Raw genomic sequence first — 8,627 nt, forward strand, 5'->3', positions numbered from 1 at the left:
ATCTGTAATTAACTCACAATTTATCTATTTATATGAATGTAGTTTTGGTTGAAAGTTGCTTCATCAGTCCAGTAGAAGCTGTGTGGCAGAGTGATACCGTTTTCTCAACTGGTACTTGAACCCGATTCACGGAGAACAGTTTGATCTTCAGAAAGATACATAAGAAATGAAAGAAAACGACAACTCTGTTGCGATTGACATAAAGAGGAAAGCAGGAGCAACTTGTAATATTTGCGGTTAACTGGTCCTGTGCTGAGAAATCTCAGACATAGTACTACGTTGCACATTTCATTATGAACTCAAATGGGCAACGCGTAGTGTATCGTCATCACTCACTGCCTGTGTGGTTAGTCACGTAAAACAGTTGAGAAATACCATTGTATGTCCAACGCACGACCCATCTTTTCTGACCACTGATCCGCTACATTTGATAACAGAACGACCTGACACGAAGTGTGGAGTCAATCTGAAGGTGAATGAGTGTAGAGAAAGACGTGCATAGTACGAAAGTGAGTTTCGTTCTGTTTCAACTATACGTCATAATTCTCACAGTGCTTGTGATGAAGTATGGTGAAGACTGCACAATGACATTTATTATAAATATTACCGAGCCAGGTGGCGCAGTGGTTAGCACACCGGACTCGCAATCGGGAGGACGCCGGTTCAAACCCGGGTCCGGCCATCCTGATTTAGGTTATCCATAATTTCTCTAAATCGCTTCAGGCAAATGCCGGGATGGTGGCCGACTTCCTTCCCTTTCCTAATCCGATGGGGCCGATGACCTATCTGTTTGGTCCCCTCCCCCCAAATCAACCAATTATTAAAAATATTACGGCATCCCTACAAATAAATAATTGCTCTTTGCCAGTAGCTCCTCATTACAGTCAAGCTGAGTGTTATCAATCGAATTACGGCTACGCAGTATCTTCTGAATAAGGGACACAGGTACAGGAGACAAAGATGAGTGGAAAGAACATTTGCGACGTATGCCTGAAGTATGAATGTCCGACTCCAACGCGCACATGAAGTATCTGGTGGCCGGCCGCTGTGGCCGAGCGGTTGTAGGCGCTTAAGTGGTGATGTGGATTGGTTGTAATAGCTAGATACTTTCAGAAATGGTTCAAATGGCTCTAAGCATTATAGGACTTAACATCTGCGGTCATCAGTCCCCTAGACTTAGAACTACTTGAACCTAACTAACCTAAGGACATCACACACATCCATGCCCGAGGCAGGATTCGAACCTGCGACCGTAGCAGCCTCGTGGTTCCGGACTGAAGAGCCTAGAACCGCTCGGCCACAGCGGACGGCTCAGGGCTCTGGGTAAGTCATTACTCTCCGTTATCGTATCTTCCATGAGAGATGGTCCGGTAAAATGTGTACGAGATCCTGGACTATAGGAGTGCGTTTCTGGCAAAATGAGAGTGGGTCGTGATTTGCGCTTGGACTGCTCAGGTGGTAAGAGCATTTCACATCAAAGACAAGGTTCCATTTCGAGTTACGGACCAGCACAAACAATGTAATGTGACACAAAGTCTGAAAACAGCGCACATCCCGTCGCGGATTGAATTATTCATTCTGGATAAAACACGTAACCTATCCACCATCTACGATATGGTGGCACCTTGTTTCGTGGCATCACCAGGAACGAAGATGGGATCTGAGATGGATGAACTTTAGACATTTGCCGCAAGTAACTGATCTCAACAGTATAAACTGAAATTTGGCTTTAGACAGCGCAAGTAGTTGTAGTAGCAGCATGTACAAGTTCGAGTCGTGGCAGTGATATTTCATTTCCCTACCCACGCCCATTACCGAATATAATATTACCTAATAACCTAAGTTAAGGAAAAGACAAAGGATTTTCATTCTCCCTGCGGAAATTCAATCAAGGCACTCGTTGGACTGATTCCGCCATATTTCTTGGAGGTCATCTGTATAAACGTCTTATCTTTAACAAACATATAACCATTTAGCGAACAAAGCAAAGAATGTATTAGCTGCCCTTTACCATGCAATAAACAAAAGGTTTTCTCCAAACAGGAAAATCAGTCTCCTACTACATTAACGGATAATGCAACCAGTTATGTTGCAGGCCTGCCCCATACGGGAACATGCAGCGTCTACACAACTCCAAAAACGTCAAGTTAGTCAAAATAAGGCGTAGCGATCATATACGCTCCATGGTTCGATAGAAACACAACGGTTCATAATGGCTTACAAATAAAAACTATTCTATACGAGATCCACTCTCTGTCTACAGTATAAGCTTTTATGCCTAACTCCCACTCATTCGCCAATAATCCACCTAGGATCTCGGTGACCTGCACAAACATAAACATCCTAAATTGGCACTCTTAGCTCACCAGTAATACAAACTGAGTCTGACGTAGGGCGTACAATGTCCTAACCATCGATGTCACATATCCATGTATGTTACCGGTGACACATCACTGTAATTAAAGTTTTGTCATATTGTAATTTGTAATGAAGTATTAGTCATATTATACATTGTAAATAATGTTTCGCTCTTTTTATATTTAACGATGTGTGTTGTCCGGCACTTACGTAAAAGAATCCTTGCGAATCTACCATTAATTACAACTTACTCATGACCAAGTGATTGTAGCACAAAAGTTGAATCCATGTGGAACATTCACCAGTGTCTTATCATGTTGTGGGGTTTTTATTGTGTCTATGGTCAATGTTTTGCCCCATTATTCTTATATCTTGCCAGTTATAGTAAATGTTATGTAGTTGGGTCGGAAACCTACAAAATAAAATAAGTAAATTGAAAAGAAAAATTGGCAAAGACCAAATTATTGCTTGATAGGATGAAAAATATGTGGTTGAAAATTTCTAGTTACGTGATGCGGTCTGCATATGAATCCCACTTATGGTTTGATTTCTATGTAGTTTTGAGATAGTACAGTCGCAGAAATCAAGGGGTGTATGGAAGCCATGTTTACCATTATTCCAGAAGCTGTGAGAAGAAACGACCAAGGGAGATGTGTGGACACCGCAGTAGGTGGAAACTGAGTTATGCTTAGGGGCAACATTTCTCGAACGTTCGAGAAGGTTGAAGTATAGATATACTTCCAGGGAAACGAAAGATAAGGAGCAGTTTGAGTAGAGGGTCACACCCGTATCTACAGGGGAATGGACTCGCCAATGTCCCAGAGATGGGGTACACATGAAATACTGCATCAGAAAAAAGTATTACACTCCTGGAAATGGAAAAAAGAACACATTGCCACCGGTGTGTCAGACCCACCATACTTGCTCCGGACACTGCGAGAGGGCTGTACAAGCAATGATCACAAGCACGGCACAGCGGACACACCAGGAACCGCGGTGTTGGCCGTCGAATGGCGCTAGCTGCGCAGCATTTGTGCACCGCCGCCGTCAGTGTCAGCCAGTTTGCCGTGGTATACGGAGCTCCATCGCAGTCTTTAACACTGGTAGCATGCCGCGACAGCGTGGACGTGAACCGTATGTGCAGTTGACGGACTTTGAGCGAGGGCGTATAGTGGGCATGCGGGAGGCCGGGTGGACGTACCGCCGAATTGCTCAACACGTGAGGCGTGAGGTCTCCACAGTACATCGATGTTGTCGCCAGTGGTCGTCGGAAGGTGCACGTGCCCGTCGACCTGGGATCGGACCGCAGCGACGCACGGATGCACGCCAAGACCGTAGGATCCTACGCAGTGCCGTAGGGGACCGCACCGCCACTTCCCAGCAAATTAGGGACACTGTTGCTCCTGGGGTATCGACGAGGACCATTCGCAACCGTCTCCATGAAGCTGGGCTACGGTCCCGCACACCGTTAGGCCGTCTACCGCTCACGCCCCAACATCGTGCAGCCCGCCTCCAGTGGTGTCGCGACCGGTGTGAATGGAGGGACGAATGGAGACATGTCGTCTTCAGCGATGAGAGTCGCTTCTGCCTTGGTGCCAATGGTGGTCGTATGCGTGTTTGGCGCCGTGCAGGTGAGCGCCACAATCAGGACTGCATACGACCGAGGCACACAGGGCCAACACCCGGCATCATGGTGTGGGGAGCGATCTCCTACACTGGCCGTACACCACTGGTGATCGTCGAGGGGACACTGAATAGTGCACGGTACATCCAAACCGTCATCGAACCCATCGTTCTACCATTCCTAGACCGGCAAGGGAACTTGCTGTTCCAACAGGACAATGCACGTCCGCATGTATCCCGTGCCACCCAACGTGCTCTAGAAGGTGTAAGTCAACTACCCTGGCCAGCAAGATCTCCGGATCTGTCCCCCATTGAGCATGTTTGGGACTGGATGAAGCGTCGTCTCACGCGGTCTGCACGTCCAGCACGAACGCTGGTCCAACTGAGGCGCCAGGTGGAAATGGCATGGCAAGCCGTTCCACAGGACTACATCCAGCATCTCTACGATCGTCTCCATGGGAGAATAGCAGCCTGCATTGCTGCGAAAGGTGGATATACACTGTACTAGTGGCGACATTGTGCATGCTCTGTTGCCTGTGTCTATGTGCCTGTGGTTCTGTCAGTGTGATCATGTGATGTATCTGACCCCAGGAATGTGTCAATAAAGTTTCCCCTTCCTGGGACAATGAATTCACGGTGTTCTTATTTCAATTTCCAGGAGTGTATATAGATAACACAGATACATAGCAAAATATCACAATATTTGATTGATTTAGGTATAAATACTCGTCACAGTTTGTGCTAACAAAAGTATTTTAATTTCGTTTGCTAAGAAAATCGACGTATCTGACCACAGAAGGGGGGAAAAGTTTAATTAAGGGTATAGCCGTCTCTTATTAGGAGGGATCGTGACCAGATTTTTCCGAGAGCGGCGGTCTAAACTTAAAAGACTGTTTCGTCGACTTTCACATTATCGATATTTGGGATGCAAATGATGTAGAGTGATACGTAGATCGAATTAGCTTGTTTTGAAAATAGCGTATTCCTTTATTTTTATTAAAGATTATCCGAAAGTGATCATCAATGCATGAAGTACTTGTAGACGTTTTATTTCTTAGGATTGCATTTGGCTGGGCTGCCAGTTTCACAGACAGACAGCAGACCAAAGTGGGCCGATGGACATATTAACTAAACACAGGTCGTAAAGGTGACGCCGACGCCGGGTAGGACACCGCTCGGCGAACGCTGTCGTGTGTGCTGGTCAGGTTGGGCGGACGCCTGTCACGAGTCGACAGAATGCTGACAGCAGGTAACGCCTTGTAGGATTTCTCCGCGAGATGATCGTCGTTCCTACGTTCCTCAAACATCTGTCTGCGGTGAGGGAGTTTTAAAGTACAGTAAAGGTCCCAGAAGATGCGCAACAATGAGCCTTGGCTGCAGAGAAGACTGTACCAGTCTGCCCATAGGAGACTAGTATACTGGTGGACACTATACAGCCTCTGTGAAAGCTACATGTTATTTGTGGCTCATTGCTCTCGGGAGAATAAGGTAGAGATATGTAAAAGGCAGGATAAGACACTGCTGTCGGCAACGCCTATATAAGACAGCAACTGGCTGGCGCATTTGTTAGATCGATTGCTGCTGCTACAATGGCAGGTTATCAGGAAATAAGTGAATTTGAACGTGGTGCTATAGCCGGAGCACAAGCGATGGGACACAGCATGTCCCAGGTAGTGACGAACTGGGGATTTTCCCGTACGACCATTTCACGAATGTACCGTGAATATCAGGAAAGCAGTGAAACACCAAATGTCCGACATCGCTACGGTCGATAAAAGATCCTGCACGAACGGATCAACGACGATTCAAGCGAATCGTTCAGCGTGACAGAGGCGCCACCTTCCGTAAATTGCTGTAGATTTTAATGCTTGGCCATCAGCGAGTGTCAGCGTGCGACCCATTCAACGAAAGATCATCGTACTCGTGTACGCTTGATGACAGCACAACACAAAGCTTTAAGACTCACCTCGGCTCTTCGGCACCGAATCTCGTTTCAAATTGTATCAAGCGGATGGACGGGAGCGGGTATGGAGACAACTTTGGAATTCATGGACGCTGCGTGTCAGCAGGGGACTGTTCAAGCTGGTGGAGGCTCTGTAATGGTGTGGGGCGTCTTCAGTTGGAGTGGTATGGGACCCCTGATATGTCTAGATGCGATTCTGACAGGTGACAGGTAGGTAAGCATCCCGTCTGATCACCTGCATCCATTCCTGTCCATTGTGCATTCCGACGAACTTGGGCAAGTCCAGCAGGACAAGCGACAGCTCACACGTCCAAAATTGCTGCAGAGTGGCTCCAGGAACACTCTTCTGAGTTTAAACACTTCCGCTGGCCACCAACTCCCCAGACATGAACATTGAGCATATTTGCGATGCATTCCACCCCCTCGTACTCTTACGGATTTATGGACAGCCCTGCAGGATTCATGGTGTCAATTCCCTCCAGCATTACTTCAGACGTTAGTCGATTCCATCTCACGTTGTGTTGCGGCACTTTTGGATGGTCGTGGGGGCCCTACACGATATTAGGCAGGCGTACCAGTTTCTTTGGCTTTTCAGTTTATCTACAAAGTCGATAGGAATTGATGTGTTGGCAGAAGAGCCAACAACGTGTAGCTAGAGGAGGCCGAAATGCACGCTTTTAAGCTCACGCAGACTGGCGTGAGGTCTGGAACAATTAAAGGAGTTGAGTCTAATAAATAAAGTACGGAGTTGCTTGAATACTTAACTTTAATCCGTAATTGGAGAACATCGCTCTTGTTGATACATGAATTATAATCTCAATATAAACTGGTAATGGCGCCTTGCTAGGTCGCAGGAAATGACGTAGCTGAAGGCTATGCTAACTATCGTCTCGGCAAATGAGAGCGTATTGGTCAGTGTAGCACCGCTAGCAAAGTCGGCTGTACAACTGGGGCGAGTGCTAGGACGTCTCTCCAGACCTGCCCTGTGGCGGCGTTCGGTCTGCAATCACTGACAGTGGCGACACGCGGGTCCGGCGTATACTAATGGGCCGCGGCCGATTTAAAGGCTCGTAGGAAACAACATGTTAACGCGCTCCTTTGAGGCACCGACAGGACAGAGCCAAAACAGATAAATTTCTTTAGCTGTAGGCCTGTGGACTCGAAAATGCGGTAATTTCATTGGTCAACCTGGTCTGACGTAGTAGTTTTGGAAAATTATTGAAAAGTGGGGGACGCTCCACGAGAATTGAGTCTTGTGATTGGATGACTGCTCATGAGAGACCAGGATGGCTTTCGAAGAAGAGGCGAATGTTACGAGGTAAGACAGAAGGAAATAAAGTGGCACTTCGTCCGTTGCTAGTGAGAGAATCACTTCGAATTCAGCTCGCAGAATTCGGTGTGAGAAACAGTCATCTCACTTTGTAGCCCCAGTTTGCGTTAGGTGTGTCACATCAGAATTCTAGGAGCTTGCACGGATTCACAGCCATCATCCAACACAGTGGCCGCCGGCAGCAGCACTGGCGGACAAGACAACGACGCTGTTATAAAAATGGTAAGACCTGCAATCGGCTTCGGCGTGTATAGGTCGCAATGTACTCAGTAAACGTTAGAGTGCTAATGAGTAGGAGGAGGTCACCCTTCTGGCGTGCATAATTTTATGACTCAAATTTTGGAAATCACTGTCGTCAGGTCACAGAAACCGATCAGTGTGCTAATAACGTAGTAACCTACGTATCGGTTTCTCGTCTTGAATCTCCTCCAAACTTTTACTTTTAACTGCCGCATGTTTCTTGATAATTTGTCAAAAATGGCTTTGAGCACTATGCGACTTAACTTCTCAGGTCATCAGTCGCCTAGAACTTAGAACTAATTAAACCTAACTAACCTAAGGACATCACACACATCCATGCCCGAGGCAGGATTCGAACCTGCGACCGTAGCGGTCGCTCGGTTCCAGACTGTAGCGCCTAGAACCGCACGGCCACTCCGGCCAGCGATAATTTGTTAGTGAGCAGGATGTTATTAAACATGTTCGTGTGATACCTCAGTGCAACTACTGAACTCGTTTCGTGTGATTGTTTATAATAAACAATAGAATTTATGGCAACTTGAACTTTCATTACGTACGTATCTCACCTGGTCACAAAATTAAATTACAGTGTCACTATTCCACCACTTTTTTGAAGTATGCAGTATCATAATTTAACGCTAATAGAGAAATCCTTGCGTAACAAATGATAGTTCGTTAGGCATCTGCATACCGATACAGGTTAATTACCTAAAGGTATAGGCAGGGGTTAGCAGAAGCTCAGTGGTGCAATAAGCTGAATTTGTGGTTAACTTGACGCTGCCAAGTGAAATAGGTACAATCGCTTAGGAAGTGATTTTAATTGTTGAACAAACGATTTATCTTGAATGTTTACAAGAACTACAGACTTAGAAGTGCTTAGAAAAAGTTCTTGCCACTCCACTGCTTCATTGCCGTTCACCGTAACTGTAAGCAGGCCTGTACTGTTCTGCTGTGGGTATTCTCAGTGTTCTTTTAAACAATCGCAGATGGCCTTATGGACGCGACTGAGAGAGTAAATATGATAGAAGCGGAGAATCCTTTGGTGAGTGGTGCCAGGCATTATTAATTGTGCTACCGTTTAGTGTGTAAAATCCCATCTGGCAGAATATTTTA

General features: G+C 46.3%; 1 non-coding gene across 1 annotated transcript; it reads left to right on the top strand.

Annotated features, from left to right (window-relative positions):
- The first annotated feature begins 609 nt into the window (after positions 1-609).
- Positions 610-682, top strand: Trnaa-cgc (transfer RNA alanine (anticodon CGC)). The gene has a single exon. It is a non-coding gene; the product is annotated as a tRNA-Ala (tRNA).
- Positions 683-8,627: the final 7,945 nt, after the last annotated feature.

The sequence above is a fragment of the Schistocerca serialis genome, chromosome 4 (assembly GCF_023864345.2).
Source record: "Schistocerca serialis cubense isolate TAMUIC-IGC-003099 chromosome 4, iqSchSeri2.2, whole genome shotgun sequence".
In the NCBI taxonomy this organism is placed as follows: domain Eukaryota; kingdom Metazoa; phylum Arthropoda; class Insecta; order Orthoptera; family Acrididae; genus Schistocerca; species Schistocerca serialis.